Source organism: Chenopodium album, chromosome 11 (assembly GCF_948465745.1).
Source record: "Chenopodium album chromosome 11, dcCheAlbu1.1, whole genome shotgun sequence".
Lineage (NCBI taxonomy): Eukaryota > Viridiplantae > Streptophyta > Magnoliopsida > Caryophyllales > Amaranthaceae > Chenopodium > Chenopodium album.
Window position 1 is genome coordinate 39,721,976 of NC_137844.1, and position 14,816 is coordinate 39,736,791.

The 14,816-nt window shown below is 36.0% G+C and overlaps 1 long non-coding RNA gene across 1 annotated transcript; it reads right to left on the reverse strand.

The window, feature by feature from the left end:
- Positions 1-12,457: 12,457 nt before the first annotated feature.
- Positions 12,458-13,038, reverse strand: LOC145568871 (uncharacterized). Its single transcript, XR_014095998.1, has 2 exons — positions 12,886-13,038; positions 12,458-12,786 (listed from the first exon to the last, which is right to left on the reverse strand). It is a non-coding gene; the product is annotated as an uncharacterized LOC145568871 (long non-coding RNA).
- Positions 13,039-14,816: the final 1,778 nt, after the last annotated feature.

A 14,816-nucleotide genomic window follows, 5' to 3' on the forward strand; every position in this document is an offset into this window, starting at 1 on the left:
ATATTGAATATTTGTTTATTTTAATTTTAATGTTCTTAATTTAATTTATGATAAATTTAAATAACTATATTGTATATGATGGTAATAATTTAATAAAAGGAAAAAAAAGAAAAAAAAAATCTTAAAAAATCTTAAATAACATAATTGCACATTTTCAAATTTCAAAGACTTTCCCGCCATACCATAGGCTGACACGAATAAACGCAAGACAACAAAAAGCGTCGCAAAATTTGATTATGTGGACAGGAAAAAGCGTCGCTAAAAAACTACATACATTTGGGATAATGCGCGAAATACGTGATTTTGGACGCTTCGTATATTCGTTTGGACAATAAAAAGCGTCGAGAATCTCGACGCTTTTTTGTGTCTCCGAAAAATTTTCGACTCTTGGATTTGCGACGCTTTTTTGCAGCGCCGAGAAATTATTTTTCGACGCTTTTTCGTCGAAAAAAGGCCTAAAAAGCGTCCAAAAAACACGCATTTTGTAGTAGTGGGTGCACGATGAATGAGCTTAGTTGAATGTATGCATTGATGTTTATCTCATAGTGCAAGGATTAATTCACCCTAGGTTATCTCGATTGTTGACTTGATGATGCAAGTATTTAGGTAATTTAGGCACGGAGGCTAAGCACTTCATACTTTGTGATGCAATGATGAGTGAGTGATGAAGGACCCTAAGATGGCGAGGCATGCTTCAACGTCATGTTGAGATTTCATGATAAAAGGTTCCTAAGGGGAGGATTATTTGTCTATGTATCTGTGATGTGTGTGAAAGTGACACTAAAGCTAGGCTGCAAAGGCTATGTGTATGGAATATTTTTTTTGAAAAGAGTCAAATAGATGATACTCTTAGGCTAGGTAAGCTAATGATGTAGGGACCAAACCCCCAAGTCTATCTCTAAATGGATAGAGATGAGCATTGGAGATCCCTTGATATGATCATGGTGTGAGTGTGTGAATGTCAATATGAATGCATTTTTATTACGGTCGCACCCCTATGTGAGGTTGCCTACGCATCCGTTAGGAATCAGGCCGAACGTAGCTCTAGCTGAACCTAGCACAAGTGTGTGTATACCTCAAAGAGTTCTTTTAAGGGTTGTAACGTGGTTAGGCTAAAGGTTAGAGAAGAAAGGTGATAAAGGCTCAAGACCCTAGATAAGCCCCCAAGGTGTGAAATCTTGCATTTGAAAGCTGTATGCTTGAGATTTCCTAACTTTTGAACTCTCTTTTGTTTGTATTTTACTCTCTCTCTTTTTTTTGCTTTTGCATTTTTTTTTTGATAAGTGTGGGCAATCCCGATCATGCGGTCTATCACTCACTTGGCATTTATGTTTCTCAGGCACGGTACCTAGCACTCGATAAGAGACGCAATTTGAGACGTGTTCTCATCAAAGATATATTCATATCAAAGACATTGGAAAACTTGCCCTTTTGCACACTTTTATTGCTATTTTATTCTTTTGAAATTCTTATAAAATCACTCAAGCTTTTATTCTTTGAAAATTGCATAAGTTGCATACCATCCCATCCCAAGGTTATGTAGATGTGGGTCGAAGAAACAAAGGTCTATCGTTGGACGAGGCTCAAAGTGGTTTATCACGAAAGAATTGTATATTTGAAGGGTGAAATGTAATATGATATGGCTACAAGGGGTGCCTCAAATCATTAGTATACCTTGTGCTAAATTCGACATGGATTTTTTTTTTTTTTTTATGAATGCAATGCAATGATCATATGCAAGGAAATAAATGCTCATTTTATTAAAAGGAAAATAAAGATCCTATAAAATAAATTTAAGGGAAAATAAAAGGTGCCTATGCTAGACTTAATGGGGATGGGTTTCAAAAAAGAAGAAGAAAGCATGAAATATTGGTGAGAAGCTTGCCTCGCGTTTTGTCTCATCATTACTTTTTTTTCATGTCAATCACATGACTCAGACTCGATTCAACATGCATAGATGGGAAGAGATCATGAAATAATGAGGGAAATGATATGTATGGAGAAAGCATGTGGAGAGTGGAAAACTGATGTAGATAGAGAGATGTGGAAGAATTTGGGATAGACTGGACCCCCAACTCAAATGACGAAAAGGATGACTCATGCATGAACCAAAGACATGGTCATGGTGACATATTCATAAAGTGTGTGCTAATATTAATGAGTGTAAGTGGCATGTTTGACTAGTGTCATGACCATGTGACTAGACTATGTGACTAGACTCAAACAAAGACTAAGCTAAGAATTCACGTATGTGCACTAAACTGGACAGGTTGTGGTATTTTAGTCATAACTTTTGATCTGTGAATCCGAATTGGACGAAACCAACGGCAAATGAAAGATAAAACTCGGGGCCACATATCCATAAGTTGTACGACTCATAACTATTTCTAGAACTCCGACTATGACCAAAACAATTAGACGCTTGTGCAGTATGCGGGAATAAAAATCCGGGTTGACACAAAGGAACTATGACTCGACTATAGACATATTTATTAGCTTAAATTAATTAAGAAAAGTCCTTTAGTCCTTGGTTAGTTTTTTTAAGCATATTTATGATCACAAGTCAAACCAAACGGTTAGTTTAGTCACATGTAGGTATGCACAAGCAAATAATGCACAAGTAGTCAAGTAAGCACAATATGATGCAATGAGTTTTCCACCTAACCATGGCTCTAGTTCTCTAAAGTTCAGGATATGGGTTAGTCAAAGAGGGTCCATGGTTATGAGTCTAGATGCACCGCGCGGAAGCCATACCTTTGGAAGAGTTGGTGCGGGTGGATGGGACCCCGCGAGTTAAACTCGCTTCCACGGTTTGGTGAATTCAACAAACTCGGATGTACCTTTCGTTGCCAGGAGCGTTCGATTGGGTAGATGGAGTGTGAATTCCTAGAGGGTTATGGCCATATGTAGAACACATATGGGTTCAGAAAAAGGAAAAAACTCAATCAGGAAGTAAAACCGAGCAAACAGTACTAGAAACTAGTTGAAACAAGAAGGTAGACTTCTGGCTCGGTATTAGAAGAATTCAGCGCGAGATAACAGTGCCTGTCGCTCGACGAAAATTACAGCCGCCAGGCGACAGAGCCATCGCTTGGCGATGGCGCTGTTTTCTCGGCTCTAATTCCTACATGCCTCGGCAGCTTTCTGTTCTTGAATTTTCCAGTTTTTCGCAGCGTTATTTCGATTCTAGTTGTGAATGATATTTCCCTAATTTCCTACGTATAAAAATCCTATGTTTTTGACGCATTACGGATGTTCTTTCCAATGCGGACCTTTTTATGCATATGCCAATAATGTTAATTAAAATTACGCACATGAAATACTTAGAACTTTTCGAGTCCCATCCACTCATTCTAAATTATTGCCAAAATAAATTTAAGGAATTATAATAGAAATCCTCCCCAGTGGAGTCGCCAAAAAACTGTAGGGAATATTTCAAGCATCCCACACTTGAGCCCTACTGTGATCATACACTTAAGCATTATGGCGTCCAAAGGGAAGGAAGCTAGAGTAAAAGAGTCACCAACAAGTTTAGGAACTTGTAAACCGTTTACAGGGTGAAGGTTACACCCCTTCACGATTCATGAGATCGCTAACTCCACAGGTCTGGAACCATGACTGGATATTCGGGGATGAAGGTACAAATCCAACCTAAAAGAGATTGAACCTGCCCTAAAAATAGGCCTTTCTACTTTATTCTTCTCATATTCATGTGCGCTTTCTAACTAACATACAATTATTAGGTTAACCCTAAACCTGTTTATCTATGTTGGTTGAATATTAATGCACAAACAAAACTATTATTGGTGATCACTTGAATTATAATCATATTACCCTAAACAAGATTATTAATTATCTTATTAAGCGTGATTACAAGTACAAATTCCCTTTAAACATGCAAGAGAAGGCGTGATCAAGCAATAATAATAACAATATATATCAAGCAACATAATTATAATAATAACAACCATGTTAACAATAAATCATAATAATATTAGCAAGATCCTAGACATGATACTAACAAGATTAATAACAAACCCTAGCAAGTTACTAAACAATAAAAATCAAATCTTTATCCCTAACATGATATTAAGAAAGAATAGGAAGCATCATATAAACATACATGATAATAGAAATCTTAGTTATTACCCTAAACATGATACTAAGAAGCAATAAAGGCATCCTAACATGATATTAGGAATTAAAACAATCAAAGCATGCTTTTTATATCAAAACAACTATTAAATTACTTACTTGGATGCCTCGTATCTCTTTCTAATAACAAAATACACACGTTAGTAACTTCAAGGAAAATATAAACAATTAATCTAAATAATTGAAATAGGATTTGGGACCAAACCCTCAGAAATTATAAACCTTTCACGTCTTGGGCAAAGGCAAATTTGAACTTAGCTAGGTGTGTCTAGAACTAATGTATGCGATATGATGTATTTTGAAAAGGGCTAAGCTTAGAAAAAGAATAGAGAGAAGAAGCTTTAGCTTAAAGAGAGAAGAGAGATGATTGATGATTGTTGGTAGCTGGGAATAATGATTGTGAATGAATGAAAACGGGGGTCTAGGACCCTATTTATAGAAAAATAATCTGAAAACAAATCAAGTCCTATTCGGAATAATACTGGCATCTGTCGCTAGGCGTCAGACATCAACGTCAGGCGACAAGATTAGCGCAGGCGACGGATGTTTGCGCCTGGCGACGGACTCTGTCGTTTGACGCTAATTAAAAGATAAAACGCGCTTTGTACGCGGAATCCTCTTCTTAATATGATTAAGCAGCAGATTCCGTGTTTATCAAATTAAAATCAGGTTTATCATAAAACACTTATTTTATTCCAAATAAAACTCTTTAAAATATAATTATCAATCCTAATACTATTAGAATTTAAAAGAACCTTCTAAATTATTCCAGAAGATCAATCCTAATAACTTTAGGAATAATAATTAATAGGCTCTCCTCTAGATCATTGGGCCACATATAAAATTCATTTTGGGCCAAATTTAATTTAATCCATAACTTCCTCATTATTCATCGAAATTGGGCTTATAATGTATCTTTGAAAAGCTCTTTTCGAGCCCAATCCAACTACACTATTATTGGACCCTTATCATGGACCAAACTAATATGGACTGACTATTTTATTAAATAGAGTGTAAGAAGAAATATTTTCAAAAACAGAAAGAGGGATATTTTAATTAAAACAACCACATCACTAAACTGTTCACACTTTCACTTCGTTCGATAATTAAATAACGTGAAAGGTATTCATCACTGGGTTCGGTTTTAGGGAGACACATTTGGGGGTCTACAGGGGGTCAGCCTTAGATCCTAAAAACTCATCAACAGACTCAAACTCGGACTCGGACCCAGACGTTTCAGATTTATCAAACATAGGGCCTTCGCTAGTAGTCACTTCCAGCTTTTCTCCACTCGGCGTAGTGATCTTCATCGTCTTGCGCCATCCCTTTTGAACACCATCAGCTGGGATAATTAACTCAGAGGGGTCGAAATCGTTACTTGACATGACAACTTGAATGAGCTCAGAATTGTCATTGTCAACGAGCTTAGATTCATTCTTTTCTAGCCCGAAAATAAGATTAATATTCATATCATTAGAGTTTGGATTAATTGGTTTCTCAGCTGTCAAGAACTTATCGCCTTCGTCGATAAAATCACAATCCATGAACACCTCGACATCTGGCTCACGTTTCCCACTATGGATGAAAGGCTCGGGAAATTCATAGCATGGGAAATATTCTCCTTCTTTGATGTAATGTCCATTGAGAGTGATCCATGGCCATTTCTGTTTTCATGGTTCAAGCATTGTTATGAGCTTTCATCTTCAAGAGATCTTGCTTCATATCTTCCTTCGTTGGCTTGAATCCCAAGCCAAAGGTGTCTTTCTTGGGTGCACCAGGGTGGCCCCAAAGTTCAGCTATTTTCTTCTTAAGCCCAAGGGTCATTCTAGGGAAATGCCCTTGCTTCTTCATAATTGCATTTATGTTGGTATTCCAATAGGGATCAAAGTCAAGATGACACTTCTCTTCTTCTTCGATCATGAGAACGTCTTCTAGAGAGAAACCCTAGAGATCTTCATCTTCTTCATCGTGTTCGACATGTACGATGGGAGTATCAATGACTTGAATACGCATAGGAGAGGCATCAATGGTGATTGGAACCCCTCCAACTATGGCCTTGACTTTCTGGTGCAGCGATGATGGGACCGCCTTTAGCTCATGAAGACAAGGACGACCTAACAACAGATTGAAAGAAGCCTTAATGTCCACCACCTGAAACTTGGTGCGACGTTCAATGGCTCTAGTAGTTACGTTTAACATGATAGTACCCACAGCCTAACGGCGGGTAATATCATAAGCACGAATCCCTTGAGTAGAGGGAATCATTTCATCATCTTTTATGTCCAGCTTCTTCGCAGTGCTTAGTGGGCATACATTGAGTGCCGAGCCATTATCAACTAGGCTCATGGGAACATTCATCTACCTACACACCATAGTAATGTGTAAGGCCTTGTTATGTTAATCCCCTTCCGGGGGCAAATTCTTATCAGAAAAGGAAATCAGATTGTTAGTACTCGGCAATTCAGTAGTGAGAAAGCTGACTAGCCCTTGAGGAGTCATGTCACTATCAACCCCTATCTTCACAAGAGCATTCATTACAGCCTTTCGATGCTCGTGGGAGGTAGCCAAAAGCTTCCAAACATTCATTTCCACCTTAGTTTTTTGCAGTTGCTTAATCACATCGTTGCTTACAGGGTAGATGGGATCAACTATTGGTTGTGCTTGCGGTGGAGGTGGACTAGGTTGCTATAACCTTCCATTCCTAGTGAGAACATTGACTTCAAGGTCCCCCCCAAACATTTTCGCTATCTTCATGGTTGACAGCGCCAAGAGTTGAACCGAATATATCTTTGAGATAGACGTCTTCGTCATCACTATTCCGAATTCCATTAACTTCCTCATAGCTTGAAACAAAAATAACTTCTAATAGAGGTTCATCCATAGATTGGATGGGTAGTGACGGATCAAAGGAGATTTCATCTCCTGTGATAGCCAAAGAATCAGAAAGAGGACCTGTTTGAATATGGGCTTTTTGCCCCCTAGAGGAACAAGAAGCTGATTAGCATCAATCAAGTCTTTGATTGCATCCTTTAACTTCCAACATTTCTCAGTAGTATGACCTTTGCCTTGGTGAATCTTGCAATGAGCATTGGGGTCATAGCTATTAGTTCTGCTCTCTGGTCTGGGTTCTGGAAATGGCCCAATAGGCATGATCAATCCTTGACTATACAGGTGGTCAAAAGAAGCGTCATAGCTCATTCCCAAAGGTGTTTAAACCATCCTTTGCCTTTGGAATATCTGAGTGGGAGCATTAAGAGCCAACACATCATTGAGGTTAATGTTGTTGGTAGCATTATTGGGCTTAGAAAACGAAGAAGGTCAAGGACTGTCGTTCTTCTTGTTTCTCCAAGTGTTGTTGTTGTTATTATTACTACCAGCGGTCTTCATCAACTTCTCCTCAATATTGATCCCAATATCGTACACAGCTTCAAAAGTGTTCAAAGGCATAAACTTCAAATGTTGTTTTTACTTATGGGTCAGATTCTAAATGAAGATACAAACCATCTCCTTCTTTTTGGGAGGATCCACCAAGAGTGAAGCTGTTTCCCTCCACCTGTTCAGATATGTAGTGAAGCCTTCATTCTATTTCTGTTTGAGAATGGAGAGTTCACGTTCAGAAGTCTTAGCTTGGATGTTACACTTGTAACGACTCATAAAGCTTTCAGTAACATCCTCCCAAGTCGCAGTATGCTTGGAGTCCAAAGAGTAAAACCACTGTTGACAAGCTTGCTCCAAGGAAAGAGGGAACACATTAGGGAAGAGTGCTACATCTAATCTTTAAGAACCATAGTTGCAGAAAATGCCTTCAAGTGAAACATCGGGTTATCAGTAGGCTTAAAATTTGGGATGTAAGCAGTAGAAAACTTCTCGGGAAGCTTGTCCTTGACATTTAGAGAAGTGGCAGGTTGCTCCACATAGGTGAAGTCTTCAGAAATCTTACTCACTTGTTCTTTGATCTTGTCCATTGCAGCCACAGTAACATTATTTTGTTCCATGGTGGAGACTTTGGTAGTGAGCGTTTGCACCACAGCAGCGAGTGCTTCAATGGTCTTGTTAAGGTTCTTGACGTCTTCCTTACTGGCCATTGGAATGAACTCAAAATGGACCGGAGACGAAGATGGATTCTGTGGAGATGATTGTGCAGGTTTCCTTGTACGCCTCTTAGGTTTAAGAGGTTGTTGAGGTAATGATTCGAACCGTAACAATCTACCTTTGCTTCTCGACAAAGTGCTGCGATATTAAAAATAAATGCACCTTTAATGACTAGACTTAACCTTGACCCATCCGGAAAAGAAAAAAGGCAAGAAATTTTTCGAAATTTTTTTTAAAAAAGAAAGTAAAAGTATGTATAGGAGGATACCATCTGACTTACTCCCTAAAAAGAATGGAAAAAAGACAAGACCTTCCTAATGTACGATCATGAACGAAACGGTGCACGACTCAAGAAAAAGTGTGTGAACTCGACATGACATGTGAGTGTTTAAGTGAGGTTATGGGCGCATGTTATAATCGTACGGCTAGACATGGTACTAAACCGGACATATGAACCACATAAGTATGCACAAAAACCAAAAAAAGACTTACAGAGGACTTTTCCTGGGCACTGTGTCACGGTGCTAACTGTCGTGAGACGATGCTCCATACCGTCAGATGGTACAAGGCGCTGGGTCACGGCACTACACACCGTGGCGCGGCATTTCTGCCGTGACATGGTGCACAGTTCCAGGGTCCAGTGCTGTTATTTTTCCAGATTTTAGCCGATTTAAGTCCGTATTAAATTCTATGTGAAATAAAAACCCTCGGTCATAGGTTAGTCCAAAAACAACATGAACAAACACATATGGGGTTAGCATCAAATAAACCACATAGCACTTAGTCACGATGATAAGAAAAAAAGTTCGCAACCTAAGGTCAAGATCTGTGTTCAACTATGGCCAAGCTTTTGGTGTCAAACGGTACCATGGTTAAGAGTTTGGACGTGTTGGCAAGGCAGATATTTCCTGCGACGCGGTATAATGTCCTGTGACACGGCAGGCTCTGCCGTGGCGCGGCAGTTAGGAAATCTGACTGGTGCCCCTATTTTCTTCGTTCACGACCAGGTTATCCAATTTTTCATACGGGACATACCTGAATACGACGTTAAAACGTCTATGCTATGCAAAAATGCCAAATTAATCACAAGAATACTTTTCAAGAATCTTTCAAGTCTCATCCACTCATCTTAATTAAATACCGATCACTCAAATCGATAAATAACCAAGAATCTTCCGCTGTGGAGTCGCCAAATTGTAGGCGTCGTTTGAAGCGCACCTACGTTAAGCATGTGTGAATATGCTTGGCACTCATAGGAAGTAGGAATTAACGTATACGATTAGGGACAAGTAAAGTAGGGAGCCGCCAACAAGTTTTTAAGGAACTTATAAACCGTTCACGGATCATTTAAGGCAAACACGATAAAGGGACAACGATAGGCAACAACGATTGACCCGTAAAGGTTTCACCCCATTCGTAACCCATGAGATTACTAACTCCATATGGTTCGGAACCACTAAAGGAGGATCAAGGATGACCGTACGAAGTGAGTCATGGAGTCATATTCGCCCGTATTGGCCTCTACTCGATTCTTATAGTGAAAGGTAATCCCTGCGATCTCAAAGGCATGCAAACAAAGATTCAATTCGCTCCAAACTATTATTAGGCTAAATTGGTTGAATATTAATGCAACATATAATTCTAAAATTTTTTATCATTTGATTAAATAACAAGATTAAAAAGGAACCTAAACCGGTTGTCTAAATTATCTTATTAGGAGTTATATTCAATTACATATTCCCTTTAAACATGCAATATGATGATCATAAAATATAGTAAAATAAACATTAATATTGGAAGCAATTTAACAATAATCCAACAATTAATGTATGACAAACATGATAAAAATCGTTAGAAAAATAATAGAAATAAAAGGAACATGATTCCTTACTTTGATTTATAAGGAAAATGATAGAGGAAACACAGAACCCTAAAAAGATAAAACCCTAAATTTGGGTGTCGTGCCACGTCGGGGGTTTGCCGCGACACGGCAAAGTCTGCCTTGACACGAGACATTATACCACGTCGCGGGAAATATCTGCCCTAAAAAAGATAAAACGCATTTAGGTTTTACGCAGAGAAAACACGGGAAATTCCCGTGTCACGGCATTTGTACCGTGACACGCAGAATATGCCGCGACGCGGAAAATTCCACCTTGGCGCGGCACGTGATGGCGTGAAACGGTTGACATTTTTCCACTTTTGCGTCTAAATTTATTTTAAACCTAATTACGCTCAGCATTTTTAAGTGCCCTTTTATAATTTCGGGCTATTTAGGTTTATTATTCATTAATTAGGCTAAATTAATAAATAATATGAAATGAATAAAAAGGGTTCGGGCCAAAATATAAATTGGACTATGCTTTGACTTAACATTAGGACTAATCCGTTGACTGAGTTTGATTGAACATGGATTTTAAGCACTCCCAGGATTAAATACTCAACCCGACCAATAATGGCGGTGAAAGACTGTTCATCATCGGGTTCGGTTTCGAGGAGACATTTTTAGGTTTCTACAACAAGCAAGAAGAGGAGCTTAACAAGATTGAGGAGGAAAAGAAAGCTAAGGGCAAAGCAAATGTGGAGGGGAGTGAAGATGAAGAGGATGATGAGAGTGATGAAAGTGAAGTCGATGAGTAATAGGGGTTGTTTTAGTATAATTGTATCCTATGCCTAACTACTAAGTATGTTTTTTTTAGAGAGAGTTACTAACTAGTGCCTAGTATGGTGTTGGTTGTTGATTCAAAAGATTATTGTGTTTTATTTATTAATTTATTATTGTTGATATAATATGTAGTTATTAACGAAGTGAAATGAATGGTTGGGCTTTAATTATTAAATTAATCTTGAATTTCATTATTTCAATAGCCACAATAATGTTTCTTTTTAATTTATTACAAATATAAGAATTTTATCCTTATATTCCTTAAGTTTTTTTAATCTAATATCCAGTTAATTTGATCCTATATTCCCAAAGTTTTTTTAATCTAATATCTCAAATTTTTTGATGTGCTAACATCAGTATAATTCTACAAGATAATTTTGATTACTCTTTCGAAGATCAAGTCTTATACACTTACTATTGAATGTGAACAACTATAAGAATGTGAACAACTATAAGAAAAGTTAATCACGATGAAGTGAAGAAATTAGTATTGGTACTTTTGCAACTACTATGTACTACAACTAATAATAAATGAAACAAATTTAAATGAATTGAACTAAGTTGAATTAAACTGAAAATAAGTCCACAAAAATATGACCTTATTGTACCAACACAGTCAAGTAATTGTACTAAGTGATTCCTTGCGGATTTTTACGCCTTAAAAATATACGTGTAGTATAAGTGTATAACATAATTAAACACATAATTACTATGAGTAGTATGTTATAAACCCATACATTTAAGTTTTTTAAATTTTTTTTTTTTTTGGTTTTTTGGAAGCTAAGGGATATACACAGATCTGGATTCGGACTTTAGGATTCAAACACTTGAGACAACTACACTAACAACTACTCCATCAAGACTTTCTTATACTACATACACTATTTTTGAGCGGTCACGCATGTTGTACTCCCTAAGCCCCGGCCTTGGATGTAAATCTTCTTAAGTTTATTAATGATTCTAAACTCATATATATATTTTTAATTTGATTATATAATATTGATTCTAAACTCCTACTATACTCAATACATACTCAGCTTGTGAACAAAACGTTTCCTTAATGATATTAAAGGTAACAATGCAATATTTTTCTCATCTTTATTTAACCAATGCAATATCAAGAATAAATATCCTAATTCCTAACTACTACTCTACTTAAGTAATAGGTATTACTGTATTTGTGATACAGGAAAAGTTATGAATCATGTACTTCTCAAATGACTTCTTAAATACATATATCAAGTAATCAGAGACCCAAATATGAGATTATGTGAATGTAATCGACATGTATGGATCGATGATTGAATCAATATATTGTTCGTCTTATTCCAAACAGTTTACAACCATAAATTGAAAAAATAGTTAAACCAAAAGAGATAAAATATAAGAGATGCAAAACTAATTAGCTTCAATACGTACACTAATTGTTATACTCCCTCTGTCGCTATACAATTTTTAAGGAATTTGGTGCAAAAAAATGGATTGTACATATGTAATATGAAGCGTCATTTATGCAGGAAAAAATAATAATAACAATAAAAACAATTACTACTACTACTATAATAACAATAACAATAAAAACAATAATGACACATTTGCAAATTGATGTGGATTTTTTTTAAACCCAAACCAATATACAAATAAAAAAATAAAAAAATAAATAAATAAATAAAAAAGATTATTAGTTGTTAAATAGATACTATTTCTCTTACTGTATTAAATATGAAGTAGTTACAAGAAGAATCAAGCAGAAATATCATAATGATGGAAGATAAATTATAGTTTTCTTCCTTGTAATCCTTAATCTCATAGCCATAATACTTTGTCAAATGATATGCAATAGAGCTGTCAGGTTCCCCATACTCTTTAACCTCCTACAACAATAGACAAAATCTTTAGAAGTCTTCATTTTTCATACAAAACTAAAGTGAATTATAAAATCATAATGAGCATATATAGCAAAGCTAACAAACCTTCATATAAGACTTGAAGAGATCCTCACACTTCTTACGACTTTATTTCCATAATAAGACTTGGCTACGAACCACTCCGTAACTGCACTAGTCCCAAAGCTCTTTGTTCAGAAAATAAGTTCTTCTTGTATTGACATGCCACTCTGTTGCTTTCCCAGGGAGGCTAAAAGCTCTTCAACACTTGATAAACCCCGTAAACGACAACTTGTTTAAGCATGTCATGATGATCTAAAAGAAATAACATAACATTCACATTATTATTATTATTATTATTATTATTTATTTATTTATTTCTTTGCACATTTAAATCATTTTTCCGATAAAAATATGGCTTTAAATAGAGAAGAATGGAGGGAGAGAATTTATGATAAAGAATTCTATATTCTTTATATTGACACATTTCTGGCTGACCCCAAATTATTTTGGGATTAAGACTTTGTTGTTGTAGTTGTAGTATTTATATTATTTTTTTGAAGTTGGCAACAAGAGCAATTGTGATCATCTCCTTCCAATAGACTTTCATCATCATACAAGGAAGAAGATTGCTCCCCAAGCATTTTTGTTAGTCTAACAGTAATTAGTGTATTTTATGTCATGGCCTCTTCCTTATAATAATGCTTGTAATGCAGTACTTGTATTTAAGATGTTGTTTCTAATTGTAGTACAGTTAGGCCTTGTTTTAATTCAGTCAAATTATGTCCTAAGGATACTTGAGCTTCCAAGCATGATCATAAAATAATAAGAGCACCCATATATATAGTTGAGCCCCATGATTTATAAAATATGATACATAAAGGAGAAACAATGGAAAAAATTTCAACTTATAGTAACCTGGTCCTCCAAGCTTTAATGTTGTTTTAAGGCCAAGTAAAGTAACGTGAGAAAGGGCATTCATTGAAAGGAAGAGTATGACGATTGAAAAATACATGATATAGGATAAAACAAGAGTACAATACATGATTGAGCGAAAAGAAAGATTGGGACAATATTCTGAAAAATTGTGACATAATTGAGCAATAAAAACAAGGAAAAATTGAAAACAATAATCCTACGCACCTTTAGGTGGTGTTCCCAAAATAGTCCCACATTTACTTAACTTCAAAATAATCCTACCTTTAACTTCAATTTTAATAAAACAAGTCTTTGCCTATTGCTAAGCTATGGTAACCGATATATATATATACCCAAAATAGTCCCACATTTACTTAACTTCAAAATAATCTTACCTTTAACTTCAATTTTAATAAAACAAGCCTTTGCCTATTGCTAAGCTATGGTAACCGATATATATATATATAAAGTATATTTTAGCACTTGTCAAGTTTTCATTGGTTTGGATATTTATTTTTCTTAAAAAGCTTAAAACTATAAAATATAATCAATATCTTTGCAGCTCACATCTTTCGTAATTGTACAACACCACTCGCCCTCATCCAAAAATTCAACCCCTGCCACCAAACCTTCCTACCCCAACATCACAACATCTTTGTATGATTGTACCTAACCAATGCAACTTCTAATAGATCTATGTTTCTCGCCCTAGCACCATTCAATCATATCAGCTAAGAATGATTAACGTGTTTAACTATAAAAATTAAGGTTGAAAATTAGGACAAAAAAAAGATGCTCCAAGTAGTCTAATCCTGAAAACATGGGAAGAGATTTCGAATGGTTAATAATTTGGAATCAAATTATAAACCATTCCATAAAACAACTTAATTCTGCTAAGTTGAACTTGTGTAGTTAAAAACATAAAATTGTAATTAAATCACTAAAAAGTTTTGTTTATTTAATTAAACCAGAAAAAAATTGATATTTTTAAGGGGAGTTAACCTTTGCAACTCTTGACATTGAAATCCTACCACCATTGATACTACCAAGCAACACCACGCAAAACCCACAAATTGATCCATATCAAGGGGCGCACTAAA